General features: G+C 36.4%; 1 long non-coding RNA gene across 1 annotated transcript in view; it reads right to left on the bottom strand.

Moving 5' to 3' along the window:
• Window positions 1-448: 448 nt before the first annotated feature.
• The window catches only part of LOC116649717, a 60,332-nt gene continuing 36,584 nt past the window's right edge, over window positions 449-24,196 (bottom strand). The window contains exon 4 of the long non-coding RNA XR_004302724.1: window positions 449-598. This is a non-coding gene — a long non-coding RNA (uncharacterized LOC116649717). The remainder of the gene's footprint in view (window positions 599-24,196) is intronic.

Below are 24,196 nucleotides of genomic sequence, written 5' to 3'. Positions count from 1 at the left end.
TTTTAGAGACCACTCACATTCCTCAGCTCATGGCTTCCTTCCTCCATCTTCAAAGTCAGAAACAGCAGGTTGAGTTTTTATCACATTACATTATATTTTCACTTCCTCCCTTTTCCACATGTAAGGACCCTGTGTTTGCATTGTGATCAAATGGATAATCTAGGAAAACCTCCCTGTCGTAAGGCCATCTGATTAGCAAACTTAATCACGTCTGCAACTTTAATTCCCTTTGAAATTTGCCATGTAATCTTACATATTCATAGATTAGGATGAGGATTAGGATGTGGATTAGGATGTGATATCTTTTGGGGGCCGTTATTCGGCCTACCACAAAGGTTTTTTGGCAATGTATTAGTTTGCCAGGACTGCCATAAGAAAGTATAACAAATTGGGCAGCCTAAGCAACAGAAATTTATCGTTTCACAGTTCTAGAGGCTAGAAGTCCAAATCAAAGGGTCAGCAGGGGTGGTTGCTTCTTGAGAGCTGTGAGGGAAGGGTGTGTTCCAGGCCTTTCTCCTTGGCCTAGAGATGGCTGTCTTCTTTGTAGGTCTCTTTACATTGTCTTCTTTCTATGTGTGTCTCTGTTTCCAAATTTCCCCTTTTCAGAAAGACATCAGTCATATTAGATTAGAATCCATCCTACTGACCTCATTTTAACTAGATTCCCTTCATAAAGACTCTCTCTCAAAATAAGGATGTATCCCGAAATACTGAGGGTTAGCACTTCAACATAAGAATTCTGAGGGGACATAATTCAACTGAGAATAGGCAGGATCTCTAAAACCTCACCCAAGAATGATACAAAGTTCTTAATCACATTATATGTTGGAACTGAGTTGTTTTTTTTTTTAAGATTTTATTTATTTGAGAGAGAGAGTGAGAGAGAGAGAGTGCACGAGAGGGGGAGGGAGAGGGAGAAGCAGACTCCCACTAAGCAGGGAGCCCAACTCAGGGCTCGATACCAGGACCCTGGGATCATGACCTGAGCCCAAAGCAGACCCTTAACCGACTGAGCCACCCAGGCGCCCCAGGAACTGAGGTTTTAAGGAAGAAATGTTTTATTTTCTGATCAGATTTACTTAAATAAGGAGGGGGAGAAAGCACTGTTATTTTCAATACTTCTCCTCAGCCAACTTAAAACACTCTACTCACCTGTCCCTCTAACTTAATAAACAACAACATGGAGCCATAAAGTCAAATTAAGATCCCACCGTGCTAGAGTATTTGCAAGGAATTAGCAATAAAAATCTAGGTAGCAAATGTACAATTACTTAAAATATAGTAGAAATGTTGTCTACATAGTTAAGTGCCTGCAGTCAGTTCTGAAATGTTAATCGCTCTCATTAGCAATGTTCTTGTTTCCCTGGAAAAATGGTAGTGTTTACGCCCTCACATAATACATTAGCATCTGTTTTCTTTTCGTTTCTTTTTCAGCCCTCAAAGAAAAGAGAACTGTGTTAAAACTCTTTCCCCCTCTCTGCGAATCCATCAGTTGTCAACGGAGGAGGGCCTGTGCACTGCACAGTTAAGCACTATGTTCCATGAGCATGAAAGCATTGTAAAAGAGCAATGAAACTTGTTGCTTGCCCTGAGAAATCAGCTAAAGGAGTGTGGTAAATTGGAACAATTGAAAGGAATATGGGATCCTTCCCACCATCACAATATAGTGCCCCCATATCTCTGCAGGAAAAGAAAAAGAAACTATATGCAATGTGGCACAAAGATGTATAAATCCAACCTCATTAATATATCTACTCTTCCCTTATTAGATTATGCCTCCTCCATCATGCTTTCAGGAGGAACAGATACTGTGGAGGAGGAGGAGGGAAAGATAATGCTTGTAATCTAGCTTTTTATTAACGTGTGAACATCCAACACACAACCTGCCTGACGTGTTTCAATTAAAACAAAATTAAAATTCCTAATTAAATAGCTAGTACAAATGAACCTTAGTCCAATGGTGTGAAAGCCAAACTTTTAAGGAGAGTTGTGCAGCTAACTTCCAAAGGTTAGGTTAGCAGGTCTAGAACAGCTATTAATTGTAAAGAAAGCTGAACGTAATTAATTATAAATTAAAGTTGTTCAAGTTTAGCTTTATTAATAACGTGAAATAGGGCATCATGAGTGAAAATCAGTAGAAATAAATGCCTGGGGTTGGAGTTCTGTTCAACTTCCACATAACAAATGAATTCCAACTCTTCTTACAATAGGTAATGTAGGATTCCTCTGTATGGTACCCCAAGCTGACAGAGTTCACCATGTAACAAAGTCAGACATCTCTGTTATAGGATAATACCATTAGCTAATTATGGCTGTACGAAGAAACTTGACTAAAATGGACTTACATTTTCAAGGGAGAAATAACTTGTTTCCCTGCCCTTGGCTTGGCACCATAAACACAATTCTGTTTTTCTATTTTTCAGAAAGGATTCTTTGATCCTGGACATTGACATTTTGTTTGCCACTCTTACCAGATACTTAACAATTATATTTATAAACTCGACAAGAGATTTTAGAAACTGGCTGAGAGCCTATGATGGGGAAATTTACTTCATTCTTCTTGCTTTTGTTTTCTTTTCATAAGAAGGCGATTGTTCCTTGTAAATACCTTCCTTAACTGCGTATAGCCCCAGGGAGTCCATGTAGTCACCGTGACCTAGCTAGTTTGGATAATGGGAGCTCTGGTGTCAGGCAATATTCAGAGCAGCCAGGGCCCCATTGTCACCTCCTTTCACTTCTGCTTGCCATGGCTAGAAAATAAAGGGCAACAGTAATTACTTCTCAAAAGGTAGGCACCCGGGAAGGCATTTTTTGGTGATAGTGAAAGGAAGTTAAATTAATAAAGATATACCTACAGAAAAATAGAATAGAATTGGAAAGGCCAAAAGAAAGTTTATTTTAAAAGAAATAATACCTCTTTATTTTTTTGGTCCTGTTCAAGATTAACAGTTCTTTCTCCTGGTTTCTTAAGCGGAAACAAACCCTATTTCACTCTTATAAAATACCGCCCCATCTATAACTACAAACATTCAGTGAGACATAAATTATTGTAGGTACACTTGTGGCTACAACACATGATTTTTCTGTAGTTATTTGAGATATTATGATAGAAAGAAATACTCCCATTTGGGGTCATGATAATAATCCTAGGAGAATACCCATGGATGGGTCAGGCTTCTCCACCCTAGACTGGGTTCAGCCAAGAGCCTCTTCACTTTGTCAGCGGAGATTGTGCCAGTTCTCATGAGTCATGTGGAAACCACAAGGGTCCTCCTTGCAAGGGTTCAAGGAGCCTAATCTCCTCTCCTTATTATCAGAGGGTTGAGCTTACAGGGAAAGAATATAACATCATTTTTCTAAATTGTCTGTGCTTGTAAAAATACACAATCCTAAACTAACTCCAGTATTACAAAAGATTTTTAAAAAGCCTGAGTGTATATAGCTAGCAAAAGTGGCAAAATCAGGTCTGATGCTTCCCACTGAAATAACACGAAGGCATATTGTTTATCATCTACAATAACAGTTACTTTTATGTGTTTCATTTTTTCCTCAAACCACTCACAAGCACTGAGATAATACTATCTAAATATGGGTTCTAGAAAATAGTACTCTACTGAATGCAAAGCTTTGACATACCAGATCATAAATAAGAAAAATATGGAGTCTACCCAGCTGTGTAATAAAAAAATCTTATTAGAAATATATATATTACCCTCGTGTACTGCTCATGAATATGCACATTAATTTTTTATAGGATAAGTATTAACATGACCTAAATTTACATGTTTGTCTTACATCTGCCCCTGCGGTAGTTATGATGTGTCAAATGTGTTGACATTTGTGAAGGCTTTAAGAATGAGGTAAGCTGAAACTGTTATTAAACAGATATTCAAAATGTTAATTTGATTAATCGAAGGAGGAGGATCTAAGTAATTAAATATCATTACATTACATCTTTCCAGCTTTAGGTGTATTTAATCACCTGTAGGGAGCTTGCAGCCAACTCGTATTCTCTGTGGCAGTCTTATTTGTCAGGGTATACCTATCTTTTCTTAAGTCATTCGGTGGACTAATTTTCCTGGGGTGGGTGCATAAAGAGAAATGGGTCTTTGAGTAATTAGTCTTCAAAGTCACACATTTTCCTTGAATGCATGGCCAACATCATGCCTCTATGTGTTTGCTGTACCTAGTTCTGTGCCCTGATCAATAAATATTTTGTCAGCCATATTTTGTGATCCAAGTGATAAAGTTCAAAGAGCATGTTGCTCAGGCGCTATGTAAACAGTCACCTTATATTATTTAGATTCTATTAGAAGATTTTGTTTATGTGTTTCTTTCTTTCTTTTTTTGAAGATTTTTATTTATTTACTTGAGAGAAAGAGAGAGCAGAGAGGGAGAGGGAGAAGCAGACTTCCCACTGAGTAGAGCACCCAACACGGGGTTCTATCCCAGGATCCCGAGATCATGACCTGAGCCAAGGCAGACCCTTAACCGACTGAGCCACCCAGGTGGCCCTGCTTGTTTCTTTTTAATAAATCACAAAATGCTATTTATAATAGGGTTAGAGAATGTTAAGGCAGTTGGCAAATAATAAAGATAGGGCTTTGAAAATCATGGCCAACAAAACCCAGGGGTTGCACAAACCAAAGCTGAGTTGGAAACAAAAGTAAAATGCTGTTGTCAGTCACTTTAGCTTTAAAGGTGCAGTGACCATGTTATTGAAAATTCATCTATGGCTCATGGCTGGGGGTCATGTAAATGTATGAAAGCATATATTAATAAAAATATAAATAAGCCAAAGCAAGATTGCAGTTGCAGAGGCAGAACTGAAAACTCTTTTGCAAATGCTATCACATAAATAATGCCAATTTACAGATAAGACATTTCTTGTAAAAATCTCTTGACCCATGAAGTTTTTGAAATCAAGGATTAATTATTTTCTTTTTGCTCCCAGACACTTGTCAGTGTGACTGGTTGGGTTGGGTTGGTATAACTCAAAGGCATTATTGGTATTTAGCTTCTCTTACATTTCACTATGGAGCATTCTGGTTTGTGTCTTCTAAGACTCTGTACTTTCCCTTTCTTTCCTGTGTGCCAGGGAAGAGGAGGTGGGACCCAACCACAGAAATAAGAATGAGGAATTGTGAAGAACAGCTACCACCTAGTGAACACTATTAAGTGCAAGTCACTTGGCTAAGCAGTTTACATAAACAAACACATTTTGTCTTCAGGTATTGTGATCCATCTTTGACAGATGAAGAAATGGAAATAGAAGCCCAAAGAGTTCAAGCAACTTGCCACATAACAAATACCTTATAAATTATAGTCAGGATTTGAACTGACGCTGGTCAAATTCCAGAACATATACTCAACTGTTCCACCTTTCTCCTAATACAGATCTTGTTCCTCATTTTAGGCATTGACAAGCTAGAACAAAACGGTTCAGTGCAACCCTTCAAAGTGTGTACTTAGAGCACAAAAAATTATTCTGATCTAAGGAGGAATCCATACCTCCAGGCCCAGAAGAAAGTGCTTGAGGGACAATTAACAGCTCAAAACTTTTTTCTCTAATTCAAACTATGGGAGTCTGAAAAAATTTCATTACAGTAAGATTAACATTGGTGAGAGTTGTAGGTTACTAATGATCTGTAACACTGTTGCTCATATGAGAAGCTCCTGAAACTAAATTATAATTTTCTGCCAATGAATCGGGTAGCCTACAGGTCCGCTAATTTTGATTTAAATTTGGAAGGAATAAGATATATTCTTTAAGTTGCTTAGTAAATTTAAACAAGAGAATAAAAATTGAACTTTACCACTTGCTTAAAGTTACCATCACTGATGGGATTTGGTGTCTGCGTCTAAGGCTGTGAGCCCAAATCTCTTGTATTTCTTTCTTTCTTTTTTTTTTTTTTTAAAGATTTTATTCATTTGACAGAGAGATAGAGAGAGAGCACAAGTATGCAGAGAGGCAGGCAGAGGGAGAGGGAGAAGCAGGCTCCCCGCTGAGCAGGGAACCCGACCATGTGGGGCTCGATCCCAGGACCCTGGGATCATGACCTGAGCCGAAGGCAGACGCCCTCTTGTATTCATTTCTATTAGAGGTCCTACTGGAAGCTGCAGAACTATCAAGATAGGGATGCTTTAGTGCACAGTGAAAAGTATGAAAGGCTCTTTGCCTTTCAAGGATGTGTGGACATTTGGGAAGGTGATGCTTTATTCCTCCCCACCTTGAAAGTGTGGAATAAAGGAATAAAGACTATTAGCATTTTATTATATCTCATATACAAATGGAGATTTAATTCTTACAAGGAATTTTAGTTGAGTTAGACGCTTGAAAGCTTACCATGGGCATGGTGATAAAATTTACCAAGGTGGTGATAGACAAGGATGGGAATGCTGGCAATGACAGAAGCAGAATTCTCAAGCCAACGTATAGGGACTTTAAAATGTAGCTCAGTCCTCAGGATTATTGCTAAGGAAACATTAATATCACAGCTCTAAAGGTGTTAGAATCATTAAGATAGTGTTTCTTTTTTTTTTTTTTTTTTTTAAAGATTTTATTATTTATTTATTTGAGAGACAGAATGAGATAGAGAGAGCATGAGAGGGTCAGAGGGAGAAGCAGACACCCCGCCGAGCAGGGAGCCCGATGTGGGACTCGATCCCGGGACTCCAGGATCATGACCTGAGCCGAAGGCAGTCGCTTAACCAACTGAGCCACCCAGGCGCCCAAGATAGTGTTTCATAATAAAATACTAATAAATCATGGAGATCATTGTGACCAGAGTGACAGTATTAACCAACATCTAACATCTAACCCACTAATGACCTAGAAAATGATTATTTCTACAGTGATATTATTTTATTCCAGACCATATATTCAATTTCAATTTTCACTTTTTCCTTAGTACCCTGAGGTCTCTGAGAATGCATTCAGGATCTAAAATTGATAATATTGCAGCTACTTTTTGTAAGGGAAAATAAAATAGTACCAGTTCGGATGTTAGTCCTTTTTGTCCATACTGTGTGATGTACTTTGACAGAAGTCATTGCCCATGATCAGTTCTGGGCCATGTAATAAAACCCAAATGAGCAGGGTGAGCTGGGGATGGAGGCTGGGAAAACCAGAATCCAGCCCTTGTAGTAAAAGTCAGGATATGACCAGGGTCGAATACCAGATTAACATGTCAAGATTTATTAGCTCCAAGCAGGTCAAGTACAACTTGGAATGCAGCCATGGCACTGTAATTATGAATGACTGACTCTGGGCTCACTGAGAAGTTGGTCTCATGTCTCATATTTCACTGCCACTCCACCTCCACTCCCATGCCCTCTCACATCTTTGTATTTAGCCAAAAAGTTGGAAAGCATGACTTTAATCTGATCATCTTTCCTTAGTCTTATCTAGAGTCTTAATACCATGTGGGTTTGACCTAAGGTTAGAAACTTACAATGCGGTTCAAGTACATGATTTTATAACCACTGAAACTGAGGCCTAAAATTTATATTTCCAAAGCAATTAATTTATGATAAAGCTCTTTAATGTATATTTTCTTAGATTATTGTATAATAACCCTAAAAGATAAATACAGTAGATGTTATTACTCTGATAATATAGATATGCAGTTCAAAGTACTACGGGATTTTGTTTTATATTTTATAGATGATAAAAAACCAGGACTCAGATTTTGGTCTTTTGATTTCAAGCTTAGTGCCTTTCTATGATATTTTATTTTTTGATGTAATGGAACAGGCATTGGCCCAAGATTGGAGTGACCACGTCAGGACTCTGTTTCCCAGCTCAGCTCTATACCACATACACAATACCACACATCAGATCCGCAGCACAGCCTTGCTTGGGAACTTGTCTGAAATGAAAATTCTTGGGCCCCATGCAGGCCTACTGCATCAGAAATACTGGGAGAATACGTATTATCTGCATCTTAATAAACTTTCCAGGTGGTTCTGATGCATATTAAACTTAGAAAATTGACATTATATATTATAATGATTTTCTATCTTAGGTCTTTATAACAACAACAAAGTTTTTGTTTAAATCACTACATCCAATCTCTGGCAGAAGAATTGCATGTGTATACATTTTACCAGGCTATTAATCTATGCATGAATATTTATGAAATAATGATGATATTACACAGTACAGTTTTCATATTAGCATTGTTTCTCCTCAGTAAAGAATTTGTAGCTGCTCTTTATATAGCTAAAGTCCAGTTTTAATTTTTCTTCTCTCAGTTTGCTGGTCCTCAATTGTTTATGCACAGTTTCCACTGGGATATCTGTTTGTTGCTTTAGTGCCTTTTTCTTTACAAAGAACATTTCTTAATCTTTGCTTAAATACCAAGTTTGCAACAATTGATTTCCATGGAGGATTTTGCTACTCCCCAAAGGACGATGCAAAATGCTGGCTATTTGCTTTTCTTAGCTAAAGAAGCCTTTCTTTCTCTTTCCTTCTCTCTCATTTCCAGCTTCTTGCTCTTATATGTATGTCAAAAACATATGTATGTTTTTATTTTATAAAATTAGGGTAATGCTACATTTACTGCTCTATAACCAACATTTTAAAACTTCACACATTATATTCAATTCCATGTTCGTACGTGTTTTTATAAAGAAAAACTACATTCACATGATATTTTAGAGCATAGATTTTTTTAAAGATTTTTTACTTATTAGAGAGAGATCTCGAGAGAGCACGAGTGGGGAGGAGCAAAGGGAGAGGGAGCAGACTCCCTGCTGAGCCAGGCGCCCAATATGGGGCTCAATCTCAGGACCCTGGGATTATGACCTGAGCCCAAGGCAGATGCTTAACCAACGGAGCCACCCAGGTGCCCCAAAGCATATATATTGATAAGTATTAAGCATTACTCAGATGAGGTCATTTAGGTTATTTCTCAAGTTTTTGCTTAGAAGATAACAGTGATGAACAACTTGCTATGGAAATATTTAGGGATATTTCAGATTGTTTTCTTGAGATAAATTCCTAAATTCATGGAATGGATCCCCCCTGCTTGTACTCTCTCTCTCCGTCAAATAAATAAATAAATAAAATCCTTTAAAAAAAAGGAAATATGAACCATTTCATTTTACATTTAAATTGATTAAACTTTAATTTCATTTTAAAATTCAATTGCATATAGGCAAAAATGACTTTCTCATTTTCTATTTCATGGGAGGGGTTGAGAAAATTTTGGTAGTAAAAAAAATATGTATCTTGATACCTTCTCTGGTGTCACTTCACCCTGATCACAGATAAAATTTGATTCTTTGTTTACTGCCTGAGCCAAGCTAAAGCCAAATTATGAATAAAGCCATGGTATGGTTGCTGCATTCATACTGCTATGGCAGCTAACCGTCCACACATTATTTCACCCATGAGTCTCTCCAGAATCAGCTGATTTCAATATTTCTAAGAAAACCATGGTGGCACTTGATGAGGAATAATAAGAGGGAAGCCTAACAGCTGAAATCAATTGAAAAAACCAAGTATGCAATGCTTTGGAAAGAAAGTGAGAGGGGAGGGTGGGGTGCCTGGGTGGCTCCATTGGTTAAGCATCCAACTCTTGATTTTGGCTTAGGTCATGATCTCAGGGTCATGAGATTGGGCTCCAGCCTGCTTAAGATTATCCCTCTCCCTCTGCCCCTCCACCACCCGCCCCTCGCCCCTGCTCAAACACCCTCTTTCTCTCATAAAACAAAAACAAAAACAAAAACAAACCAGCCAACCAAGGAGATACGAGGAGGCTTTGGAGAAATGGCTGCTGGCCAGTAGAGCAAAATCGGGGGGGAGAAGGAAGGGAAGAGATGGGACTCCTGGAGCACGCCCAGAGAAAACTGACACTGCACTTAGCTCAGGAAGAATGTTTGGGTCCAGGTTGGGTGGGACAAAACTCTGACCCTTCAAGTCTGCAGTGAGAGTTAATGATTGACTTACCAAGAACTAACCTTAAAGTTGGGGGAGGAGAGTGTTTTTAGTGAGTTCAATGACATCAGCAAAATCCTTTGCCATGTAACTTAACACAATCTTGGGAGTAATATCTCATCACATTCACAGGTTCTGCTCACATTCAAGACAAGAGGATCATACAAGGGTGAGAGGCATTGGGGGTCATCTTAGAATTCTGTCTCAGGTGGTTCCTAGGGCCATGCACCATTATATTACCTAATTTGATACCATCTGTGAGGTAGATATTAATATAAGTCCCTTGTTGCAGATGATAAAACTGGGGCTCAGGAAGGTTAAGTAACCTGCCCAAAGTCATTCAGTTTATTAGTGACAGACTTCAATCTGACAAATTCAATCTGTCAGATTCTAGATCCTGTATTGTAGAACTTCAAATACTGGCAAGTTCTCTAAAGTTCTGTTGGTGAATCAAAAAGTGTCTGAGGCCCTTGAAATGCTATGAATTAAATATGACCTATTTGTAATTCTACCTCTATCTAAAGATACCAATGTTATTAATTTCATAATTAATTCATCACATAAAAGTTTGACATACAGAGGGAACTGGGAAATATCTGTAGAGAAAAATGTTGATATGTCAAAGATATCAACTCCCTTAAAGTGACAATCAGGAATTAGAGCTGGAAAGAAGTTTCTTGGATCTTTTTACCTCTAACAATGAATAGGGTTCTTTATAAATGGACCCCGATATCATCCATTGTTTTCTAGAGTTCCTTTGCTATTTATTTTCTCTATAGGAAAATTATTTTAGCTTACTGATATTAATCCTGTATCCCTCCAGCTGTAACATCAATTTCCTTTGGATTTTTACCGTGGTAGAGAACAACTATATATGAATAAAAGTTTCTAAAGTGGGGCACCTGGCTGGTTCAGTTGGAAGAGCATGTGACTCTTGATCTCAGGGTCGAGAGTTTGAGTCCCATGTTGGGTGTGGAGATTACTTAAAAATAAATAAATAAACAAACTTAAAAAAAAAAAAGACTGGCTATAATATTTTTAAAAAGTTTCTAATCAAAAATAAAATGGTTGTATAACACTGGTTATACTGATAATTCATTTGTAATTTGTATGTTTAAATCTTTCAAATCTTTTCATTAAAAATTAGAATGCAATTTTTTAATATTTTAGTGTAAATTGTAGATATTTTAACAGAATACTGTACAATATACATTTCTGACAAAGACCCTCTTGTATATGTAAGTAGCACATTCTAATTTAAAGAAAAGTTAAGACTATTTACTTTGGAGGGGCTTCTGGTCCTGAGAAGGCTGTGTAGTCCTTATAGGTAAGTTCTGTGCTAGGCTTTAGGAAGAAGTGTTTCCTTCCACGTCTTTCTTGAGTTTGCCATTCTTTGATTCCTCTTGCCATCCATGAAATAAAATATTGAGGATCAAGAGCAGGGATGTTGCTGGGAAGAAGGGTCCAAGGAGGACTAACTATGTATGGCCCAGCTCAAGATATCCTGTGAGCATTTGGGGGTCAAAAGAAGTTAATAATAAATGGTAACTTAATCTGGAACTTTCCCCTCTCTATCACCACTTAATCTATGTGCTATGAGTGACTAATTATTATTATTTATTTACTCATAACTTCATTTCTGTAGGTTAGGTACTCCTTGCTTTTTCTATTTGGCTTAGAAAAATACACATCGGTATATTTATCTGTAAAAGTGTACATGTTTTTCTGACAATAAATTGTAAGGTCCTTGGAGAAAGGGACTGTATCTTTCCTCAGTTTTCCCTACAAAATGTAGTTTAGTGTTTTATGTGTAATATTTACTGAGCAAAGATTTAATATTTGGTGGATTAGCGAATGATTGATTCCTCCTCTGGAATGTCACATCCCGTTTGCTTTATTTTCCAACAGCACGCTGACATGCAGGTGGAGCTCATCTTCTGACACTGCTAGAACTGAGTAAGAAGCTTTAGGACAGTGACTTGAGCCCAGAAAATGTCCTCTACACCTACATAGAGCAGGTAAGGGGCATGTGAGTGAAACTGTGATCGACAAAGCTTGAGAAGGGAAACTGCTTATCTAGATGAGGGAAACCTCAGCAATTCCTGGGGGTTCTAAATATAATGATCTGACTCTTACAAGAGTAGTACTTGGTATGAAGAGGTAGTTCACTGAAGAGGGAAAATGTTATTACATGCCTAGACATAAGATCTATGAAAGACGTTTTAAGGACTCAACTGGAGAAGGAAGAACAATACCTTAAGGAAAATTGACATTTTCCATAAAATATTTAATCTTAACAATGAATTTAGGTAAAGTAAAAGTTTGTCACATATTTAAAAATTTGGTAGATTATTTCTTAAATTTTTGAAAATGTTAATTATTTCCACTCGATTCCCTGACTAGTGATCAACTTAACCCCCAAGCAGTCAACTTGAAAATGTAAGCTGCAGTGCTAGAGAAGAGCCATGTTCAGAGTTTAGCTGTAGCAGAGTAAATGCATGAAACCCAAGACTAGAGCAGCTAAGAGGTAGGCTAGCAGCGATATCTTTTAGCTGATTAGACTACGTACTTGGAGGAGTCTAGGAAGATTGCCGTGTTTTCAAGATACAAGGCAAACTTCCAGAGGTAAAAGAAAAGGACAGATTAAAGGTACATTGCAGTGAGTGGAGCAATGCCTAGGAAGCCCTAGTTCCCACAGGAGAGTTGCCACATCCTGTGTCCCCCATTGGGCATTTCACTCAAACAGGGGTCTCTGCTGGATAATTTATAAGTTCTTGTTTGATAAATGAGAACTCTAGAGGGCATAAAATAGCTAACACCTTACCACTAATCAAAGCAGTGGCACCAAACTGTATTAGTGGTCATTGCATTCTTCGTAACAATACACTGGCAGGTTTTGGGTTTTTTTTAATAATAACTTTTAATACAGAAGTCTTGACCACAGAGTCTCAGAAGGACTGATGCAAAGAAATAATTATGTGAGTGTTGAAAGAAAGAAATAAAGCAAAACAAAAGGGAAAAAGGGGGAACAATCTAAACATCTGTCAAGAGGGGTTTCATTATATAAATTGACATAGTCGAGTAATAGAATAGTCTGGATTCACTTCAAAGGGTGAAATATTTCTATAAGTGCTGACATGGAAAGGTGTTCACGATATATTTTAAATTCAAAAGCACAGATTTGAGAACAGCATATGAAGTATAACAAACTTATTTTTATATATGCATCTTAAATCTTACAAATGATTGAAAATAAACTGATGGGTAGATTTAAGGAGGTAGATAATTGACTCAATATAAAATAAGTGATATTTGTAGATGTCAGAAATTAAAATGGGTCATCTTAGGATAAAGGAAGACATCGTTTATTGCTCAATGGGGATTTTTAGAGAGAATAGGGATGACCAGGTATGAGGGGTTTTTCAAGGCTTGACTGGATATCCTCTAGAACTCTAACCAAACTATAATTCTATGAAATGAAAAATTCACTATTCAAGAGGAAACTTGAGCCTGAATAGTTGGCCTTAGTAGTTGTTATTTGAACTTAATATGCTTGGAAATTCCAAGTCCTGCCTGCTTTTTGAAAGAAATGATTATTTTAGATTTATTGTATCATCCCTACTAAAAATTAAAAAAAAAATTATAATAGGCATCATTTGTGAGTGTTTTCTCCTAACTGGTAAATACAGTGCCATGAAACTCTCATATCAGTCATTCTCAATGTGATTTTTAAAACATATCTAGCTCCTTTTTTTTCCCTCTAGAAATGTACTAATTTTTAAAGTATGGTTTCTCTGTCTTTAATAATGGAGGCTTAGTACCTACACTGAGTCCCCAGGTATATTTAATAAACTTGTTGCCTCTCTTTGAAGGTGAATGTCTTCAATTTTTAGAAGCTTTTCTTATTTTGTACAATAAAAATATTTTCCTACATAACATACTTATTTTTTCCCAATATTTATTAGTATTTTAGATTATACTTCAGTGATAAGAAAGACAATGCAATATGGCCAATATTTGGGAGTCAGGAACCCCTGTTTTTAATACGCTACACCCACCATCAAATTTCACATCACCATCAAATTTCACCTTCAAAATAACATCAATTTGAGATTTTAGCATGATTTAGAGCCTTGTGTGACAACACTGTACAGTTAATAATTCTACCATAGTATTACAGGAGTCAGTGTTTTCTCATCAGGAAGCTATGATGTCTAGTTTGACCATTCTAATTTACACTTCCCTGAACCCTTTTCCCCCTTTTCTTGACACCCCAACCCCAAGCTCATCCCTTTCTGTAAATCAAGATGTTATTATAAGATAAATGACCTTATTTACTAAAAGTATTTCTCTTACCCTCTCTCTCTTCTCCTCAGCTCATCCTCCCCTTCTCTGTTCCACAAATTGATTATGTGGTTAATGAACTCTTTTTTGGAAGCATTTTTGCAGATGGACTGGAAACCTTTCATGATCTATTGGAAGTTAATGCTGCGGAGAGGGCAAAAGCTCTAGTTATTTTTCAGAAACTTTGGTCCTTAGGGGATGACTTCTTTTTAAGTTTTGTGACCTAATATTTTAGAATGTCAATTATTTTTTTTTTAATGACTGGATAGAATGGTCCCTGGGGAGGTATTTGAAAACCTGTGCTTTGGCTTCAGTCCATTAGCATACTAGTCATTGACTTTTTATCATTTCCATGACCTATAAAATGAGAATGGGAATCTTACCTTTTTGTAAGAAATAAATAAGATGACAGACATGGGAACTGCCCTAAAAATAAAGGTATTCAAACAATACGACTATTACTGTCATTTTATAACTACTCTAGGATATATATCACTCTATACTCATATCTCATATATATAAAGAAGCACAATGTGGAGCACTAGTGTGATATTTTATTTATATAAGATTAAGTTTGTAATACTGTTTGGATGAAAAGAACATTTATAATAAAAAGTTACTGAGAACAATTGCAATTTATCTCAGTTTTATCTCTTCTAAGTGTTCATCTATTTTGTTTGCAAAATATGAAGACAAATCTATATCCAGATCAATAATCATAAATGGTAATATTTAAAATTCGTTTTATACTGTCAGGAAACCCATCAATTAAACTAAGTTGACAAGAAAAGATTTAATTTGAATCAGACCCAACATGAGTTTATCCAGTATTAATGGACTTCTAATAGGTTCAATTTGCTATATCACATGTTTTGTGTGTGTGTGTGTGTGTGTGTGTGTGTGTGTTAAATTTTAAGAGCCAAGATGTCCATCGACAGATGAATGGATAAAGGAGATGTGGTATATATATACAATGGAATATTATGCAGCCATCAAAAGGAATGAAATCTTGCCATTTGCAACGACGTGGATCGAACTAAAGGGTATTATGCTGAGCGAAATAAGTCAATCAGAGAAAGACTTGAATCATATGACCTCACTGATACGAGGAATTCTTAAACTCAGGAAACAAACTGAGGGTTGCTGGAGTGGTGGGGGGTGGGAGGGAGGGGGTGGCTGGGTGATAGACACTGGGGAGGGTATGTGCTATGGTGAGCATGGTGAATTGTGTAAGACTGTTGAATCACAGATCTGTACCTCTGAAACAAGTAATACGTTATATGTTAAAAAAAAAAAGAAGAAGAAGATAGCAGGAGGGGAAGAATGAAGAAATGGAAATGGGAGATGAACCATGAGAGACTATGGACTCTGAAAAACAAACTGAGGGTTCTAGAGGGGAGGGGGGTGGGGGGGATGGGTTAGCCTGGTGATGGGTATTAAAAACGGCATGTTCTGCATGGAACACTGGGTGTTATATGCAAACAATGAATCATGAAACACTACATCAAAAACTAATGATGTAATGTATGGTGATTAACATAACATAATAATAAAAAAATTTTTAAATATTGCTAGGTTAACTAAAAAAAAAAACAACCTTGAATCAGATTTCTGCAAGATGTACATGGCATTTCTATGGAACTACCAGATTCTGAGTAAAACAAAATTTGGAGCTTCTAAGAAAGTTTACTATCCAACTTTTAGACAAAAACAAGTGGAGAATCGGTTCTAATTAGAACATCTGGTGAAGGCCTATTCCTGTCGTACATACCTGTCTTAGATTCAAATGTATCCCGTCTACCTGTAAATCATTCAGAGAGGGAATTGAGAGTTTTCACTGAGCTCACTCTGGAGGCCACTCTTGGTAGTGAGACATTTGAGATGAGGGAAGGAAGCAATTGTTCTACAGATATGGGGACAGAAGCAATTGTTCTACAGATCTGGGGAAAAATGAAGTGATTGATTCTTGCTTAGACAATCTATTCAAACCAAACTGTTAACCCAACATTCATTAAGTGGATTCTCTCTTTCCTGTGGAAGCCCATGATAAATAGCATAACATTTCTACCTCCTTGCTGAGATAGTCAGAGAGCTGGGTCTAGGGGAAGAGGAAATTTGCTAATCAATAAATACATTTCTGCTTCACTTCACCTGACTCAAGTTAAACTTCCAGGCAAGTTACAACCAAAGAGGTCTTCAGGAATATAAATAACTTCACTAGGTTGAAATATCCCAATACCTGGGTGTAAGGTACTGCCTCTTTGGGAGTCCTTAACTCAAGAATTTCAAGCATCAGAGAAAATAGTTTCTTTCCTATCTTAATACTGGCAGTGTGTTGGAGACAACCCAAATGTGGCATTCATGGGCCTGGTATTTATATGGGTCTAGATTTATATGGGTTTCAGATCAAAGGAAAACCATGAAATGAAGAGAGTGATTTTACCCTAGAGATTTGGGTCTTAAAAGAAGGAAGGTGTCTCTTCAGTTGAATAATCCCCTTGATTCATCAAGGAGAGATCTACTCCATGAACCATCTATTTGTGATATTTCCCAAATATTCTATGGCCTCTCAACATAATTATGTGTTTGCCTGTTGGTTTGTTTTAATTTAGATTGGCTGCCCTAGGGACACAAAAACTCCCCACTGACACTCTAGCAATACACAATGAGGATTCCCTTCAATGGGATTGTGTTAATAGGGTGATAGTTTTCTTCAGAGTCAGCTGCAATGGGGTCAGCACAGCTAATCAATGAGCCAAGTGTGGTGATGCAGCCATGGGTGGTTCTTTCTAAGTTTATAGCTTTTCTATTCTTCCCAAAAAGAAGATGTAAAGAAAGGGTTTTTTGTTTGTTTGTTTGTTTGTTTTTTGTGGGGGTTTTTTTTGTTGTGTGTGTGTGTGTGTGAATATTGACTGGTAATGGTTTTGTCTTTGAGAGTGTGGGCTTTAAACTAGAAACATCAAGTTTATCTTTGGAGCAATTATTGGCATTGCTACATGCAAGAAATTTCTACATGGATTTGTACCAGCTGTCTTACATGTAACAGTAAGGAGACTTGGTTACACCTCAAATAGAAAACATTCCATCCTCCAGTCAGGCACATCTAACCTGGGAAAATTATTTTCCGCTGTCTTCTTCTCTGTGATCATATTAAATGAGTACCATTCAATCTTGCTTGAACAAATGACTGTTTAACCACTTTGACATTCTTGAATTCTGTTGATTTTCATTTTATAAATTAATAAACTTTAATTTTTTAGAGCACTTTCAGGTTCACAGCAAATTGAATAGAAAATGCAGAGGGTTCCCATATATCTCCAAGTCCCTATACACCACAAGCTCCACTATGGTTGACATCCCATGTCATAGTGGTATATTTATTTTAATTGATGAATCTACATTGGTACAGCATTACCCAAAGTCCAGTTTACATTAGGGTTCACTCTTTGTGTTACACATTCTATGGGAATTGAAAAATGTATAATGATATGTATCCACCATTGTAGAATCATACTGAATAATTTTGCTCCCTCAAAAATCCTCTGTGTTTTGCCTGTTCATCTCTCCCTCCCCTCTAACCCATGGCATCGACTAAACTTTTTACTGTCTCCCTTTCCAGGATGTTACATAGTTGAAATCACACCATATGTAGCCCTTTTCAGATTGGCTTCTTTCACTTAATAATGAGCACTTAAGTTTCCTCCAGGTCTTTTTATGGTTTAGTGGCTCATCTCTCTCTTTAGCACTGAGTAATATATATTTTTCTTTTTTCTTTTTTTTAACACTGAAAAATATTTCATTTTCTGGATGTGCCACAGTTTATTTATCCACTCATCTCCTGAAGGACATCTTGGACATACTTTGTAAGGGTTTCTTTTCCCCCTCCCCTGCCGTTAGCTCAAGAGGATTTTTCTCTGATTTTCACTGTGAGGACCTGGTAGAGCTCCTGGAAATAAACTCACAGAAGTGTGGATCCTTGTCTGATTGGGTCCCCCTGGAGTTTTTAATTCCCAGACTTGTCTACATGGAGCCCTCAGCAACTTGACAATTACAGTTCAGATTTTCCTATCCCAGCATTGATTCTTATGCAGGTTTCAGTTCATAGGTTTCTGCTTCAGTAAGCTATGATTCTCTGTACCTATCTATCTGTCTCCCAATTTTTCAGGTAGTAGTTTGCCCTATGACCTCACTTTTCTGACACATCTAAGAAGAGGCCTAAAGAAGGCCTGAATATTAATTCTCCATTTAAAAACCTGGGGAGGCTAGTCTCGTCAGCTCAAGTGATTTTATGCCCTTTAACTCAGCCAACGCAATCACAGAACTGACTCTAGAGGACATTAAATATAGTTAAATGTCAGCCAGTTCCCTATTTCACATTCTTAACTAATTTTCAATAATTTTATCATCTCTCTGCTGAAATGACCCCTAGTACCATCATTGTATGAAGGCTGTTTAGGGCTGTTTGAAGGATAGTCCTTCCACCTTGAGTTTTAGAACTCAGGACAGTGGAATCAAGACAAAGGTCCTGATTTCACCAGCAGTAGTCGAGTCTGTAGCTTTCCTTTGTTGGTGTTTCTGTTTCTTCTTCTCTTCATTTCTGAGGCTGATACTGAGAATTGGCTCACTGAAGTACAAGCTTATGATCAGCCTTCCGCCAAATGGTGTCTTTCTCTATGGTCCTGGAGTCTAAATATCTCTTAGAAGAATATGGGACCAGGTTTTCTAGCAATCGATAAGTACGATATCCATTATTGTCAAATTTACCAAAATATAAATCTAAGAATACCCCATACTGGCAGGAAGAATAAAACCTGGAATTAGTTCAGACTCTTTAGATCCTAGTCTAAGTCCCAAAAGAAGATTTATTCTAAAGAAATATTGTGTCCTTTGGAATACAAGAGGAGAGACAAATGCAACTGGAATTGAGGAAGGAACTAGAATAAGAAATTAAGAAGCTATTCATCAATGCTTATCAAGTCTGCGTCATCTCTTTTCCTGTAGGTTGCTTTTCTCTGCTTTCCAAGTCACCCTGCAGAGATTGCTCGGCAGTTAAGGCAGTTGGAAGGTGATAATTAATCACACCCCTTTCCCCGTATGGGTTCTGAACCAATTTTAGAGATGTAGGAATCAGACAGATGAAGACAAAAATATCAGCCTTATTCCTTGTAAGACTGGATTGGAGGATGTGGGTTGGATTTAAGGCCAAATGGACTTTCTGCTACGTTCCCTCCTGAATTAAATCCTCTCAGAAATACAGGTCTCACCCCTGCAGGGGCAGAGTCTCTCCAGGAAACGTACACCATGGAGGGAAAAACAAGGCAAACATATCCTGGGGAGAGGAGCCATTTGTGTGCAAGGTTTTACTTCTACTAAAAAAATCAAAAACAAAAACAAAACACCCAAAAAACTAAGGAATGACAAAGGTCAGCGTGTCACTATGTAACCCATTCAGATAAATCAATTATGAGTAAGGTGCAGGGAGAGGGCCTGAATGACTCTGGGAAAAAGCAACTGCTGAGAACAAAAGGACATTCATTTCTTCTCAAATAAATCAATTAAAAATATCTGGTGAAAAAAATTATAGTGACTTAGTATAGGCCAGGTGTCTTCAGTATATTCAATCAGTGGTAACCAGAATAGAGGTTCTGTACAGGACAAACTGGGCAGCCAGAAATTCTCCCCATTGGACTTGGGGGCAGGACCCCAGAGAAAAGCAAAAGTTTGAGCTTGGCAGATACCTTAAAAATAATCATTTAATACATGCTTCCAGGAGCTACAAAGGAGTAAAGCATTTCTTTCGTAGCTTATTATTTTCATGTAATTTCCAACTTGCAAAGAAATTACAAGAATAGTACAAGGATCTCCCAGATTCATCGATGGTTTACATATTGTCTCAGTTGCTTTATTATTTTCTCTCTATATGTCCATCTTTCTGCATTTTTAACTTTGAGAGCAATTTGGAAATACCATGTACTCTTATCCCTAAATATCTTAGTGTGTTTTCCTTTAAAAAATTGACATTCTCTAAAATAACTAAAGTTATCATAATCAGGAAATTTAACAGCAATAATTTACTATTAACTAAACCAGAGTCCATGTTCAGTTTTGTTCAATTGTCCCAGTAGTGCTCTTTGTGGCATTTTTGTTTCTCCACAGAATTCCATTCAGGATCATAGATTACATGTAGTTATCAAATCTCTTCAGTCTACCTTGACGTGGAACAGTTCCTCAGCCTTTCTTTGTCTCTGTGACCTCAATATTTCTGAAGTATACAGGACATTGTGGCATGTCTCTGATCATTGTCTGATGTTTCCTTAGAATCAGATGATACTTTTTTTTTTTTTTTTGGTCAGGAATATCACTGAAGTAAGGCTTAAGGTTCTTCTCTAGGCATCATATGCGGAGGATTCTGAAGTCAGTTTCTCCCAATCTGATTATATTAGTTTTGATTTCTTGGTGAAAATGCTTATTGTCAGGCTTCTCTATTATAAATTTCCTATATTTTCCCTTCTTATTAATAAATGATATGTGTGGAGATACTTTGAGATGATGCAAATTTCCTGTGTGTTATCAAATTTTCACTCACTAGTTTTATCATCCATTGATGATTTCCCAACTTTACTGTGTATTAGGTATTTATCAATATTCATTCCACTGTAAAGAAGAGATCTCTCTTCCTCCTAGTTATTTACTTATTTACCTTATTTATATATATATTTGGGTTAACTAATTCTTATTCGATGAAATGACTTATATTTTTGCAGTTATTATTTATTGTCATGCTCAAATTCCTCAGGATCTGGCCAGTAGGAATCCCTTCCATGTCCCTTTATGATGGCCTCATCATTTTTTGTGTGGTGTACTTCTCTACTTTCTGCTGCAACAGAATGTTCCAGGTTCAATTTATATTTCCCCTGCCTCAATCTTTCAAGTAATTTTGGTTCCTTTTAATAGAGAATGGTATTTAGAAACTAAATGGTATTTAAGTGTACTCAATGCAACTGGTATGTCATTTCTTCTAGATAGAACTAAGAAAAAGATAAATATAGAAAGTTGTTCTTTGTTGTCTGATTGCTGTGGCTAGGACTTCGAGTACTATGTTACATAACAGTGATAAGAGTGGCCATCCTTGTCTTATTCCTGATCATAGAGGAATGGTCTTTCAGTTTTTCTCCATTAGCTGTGGGTTTTTCATACATGGCCTTTATTATGTTAGGGTATGTTCCCTCTAAACTTACTTTGTTAGAAGTTAGTATATATATACATATATATGTATATATATGCTTAGACATAAAAACTTACCTTGTTAGAAGTTAGAAGTTAGTAAGATATAGATAGATATAGATATAGATATAGATATAGATATAGATGATATAGATATATCTTAGCCACAAAAAAGAATGAAGTCTTGTCATCTTGTCATTTGCAACAACATGGATGGAGCTAGAGAGTATTATGCTAAGTGAGATAAGTCGGTCAGAGAAAGACAAATATCATATGATTTCACTCATATGTGGAATTTAAGAAACAAAACAAATGAGCAAAGACAAAGAGAGAGGCAAACCAAGAAACAGACTCTTAACTATAGAGAACAAACTGACAGTTACCAGAGGGGAGGTGGGTGGGGGGATGGGTAAATAGGTGATGTGGATTAAGGAGTGCACTTGTTGTGGTGAGCCCTGGGTGTTGTATGGAAGTGTTGAGTCACTAAATTGTACACCTGAAACTAATATTACATTGTATGTTAACTAACCAGAATTTAAATAAAAACTAAAAAAAGGTGTTTTTCCATATATTTCTATAAATTATATATTTCTATATTTGATATATTAAAATGATGACTACATACTGATACAATTCCAATCCCAAACCACAGAGTTTTGTATTTTAGTATTTGCCTTTCTATATTCGTGTAGAATACCACTGTGAAAAATAAAACTTAAACTAGAGTTCAATTTTTTACCAGTTCTTTTTTGTATGTGTGGTAATGTTCACATACAGTAAAATGCACAAATTTTATGTATCCAATTTGATTGGTTTTGACAAATGAGCACACTTATGTAACCCACATCCTATCAAGATATAGAATATTTTCTTTGCCTTAAAAAGTTTCCTTATACCCCTTTTTGATTTTTTTCTACCATATGTTAATTTTGCCTATTCTGGAACTTCATGTAGATGAAACTGCGGTCTGTACTCTTTGGATTTGAATTCTTTTTGCTCAATGTGTACATAAAATTTAATATTGTGTTTATATATATCAGGGTAGTAGTTCATTCTTTTTTATAGCTACAATATTCCATTGCATGAATATACCATATTTTTAAAATTCTTCCCAACAGTTGGGTAGTTTTCTGTAAGACTGGTATAAAGCATATGTTTTCATTTGTTAAGGGTGGGGATACACACTTAGAAGTAGAATTGCTGAGTCATATATATTTTAATTTATTAGAAATTGCCAAAATATTTTCTAAAATTATTTTACCATTTTACACTTCTACTGGCAGTGCATGAGAGTTGTTTTATAATCTCATTTCTTAATATTGTCAGTATTTTTAATTTTACCTCTTCCAGTATGTGTTACAGCATTTCATAGTGGGGGTAATTTTTATTTCCCTGCTGATTGATGACCTTAAGTATTTTTATGTACATACTAAATTACATTCATGTATTTTCTTTTCTGAACTAGGTATTCCATTCTTCAGCTTAAAAAAAAAAAAAAAACCTTTCCCATTATATATGTGTTCTAAATATAAATCCTCTGTCAGATTTATGTAGTGTAAATATTTTCTCCCAGTCTATGCCTTGGCTATTTACATTCTTAATGGTATCCTTTGATAGGCAGATGTTTGTAATTTTGACAGTCTAATTTATTTATTGTTTTTATTTTATGGTTACTACTTTTTGTGTCCTGTCCAAAAAACCTTTGCTTATCTTCACATCATGAGGATAATGTCCTACATTTTATTCTAGAAGCTTTACATATTTGGCTTCATTTACACATATAAGTCATCCAGAATTAATGTTTGAACATACTGTGAGATAAGGATTGGGGGTCTTTTTATTCTATATTGTGAAAGTGTGCCAATACCATTTGCTGAAAGACTTTAATTTCCTCCATTGAATTGTTTTGGGGCCTTTGTTAAAAATCAATTGATTATATGTTGGTGGGTCTATTTCTGGGCTTTTTATTCTGTTCCTTTGATCTATTATCCTATGTCAGTACTGTACTGTCTTGATGAATGAAGCTTTATAGTAATTCTTAAAGTCAGGTAGTATAAATCTGATTATATTCTTTTTTAAAAAAAATATTATTTTGGCTGCTCTAAGTCCATTAATTTCAGTAAGAAAGTTTTAGAAATAGCTTGTTTATTTCTATATTTTAATATGTCTCTGGTTTGATGTTTGCAGGTGCAATGAATTTATAAATCAATTTGGGGAGAAATGATATCTCAAAAATACTTATTCATTTGACAAATGGTGTAATTCCATTTGTCATTTTGTTTTGTTTTTTGAGTATAGTTGACACACAATGTTACATTAGTTTCAGGTGTAGTATGCTATATTCACAAGTGTAGCTACCATCTGTCACCATACAGCACTATTACAAAACAAATGAATAAATAAACAAAAAGCAGAAACAAAGCCATAAATACAGAGAAGAAACCAATGGCGGCTAGATGGGTGCGGAGTTGGGGGGGGTGGGCAAAATGGGTGAAGGGCAGTGGGAGATACAGGGTTCCAGTTTCGGAATGAATAATCATGAGAATAAAAGGCACAGCATAGGGAATATGGTCTCCATATTTCTTTTTAAAAATTTCTGCAGTTGTAGTTTTCAACGAAGAGGTCTTTCACTTTTTCTTAAATGTATTCTTGTGTATTTTATACTTTTAGTGATATCATTAATGG

Source organism: Phoca vitulina, unplaced genomic scaffold (genome assembly GCF_004348235.1).
Source record: "Phoca vitulina isolate PV1807 unplaced genomic scaffold, GSC_HSeal_1.0 scaffold49, whole genome shotgun sequence".
Classification (NCBI taxonomy): domain Eukaryota; kingdom Metazoa; phylum Chordata; class Mammalia; order Carnivora; family Phocidae; genus Phoca; species Phoca vitulina.
This window is presented reverse-complemented; position numbering and strand designations above follow the sequence as displayed.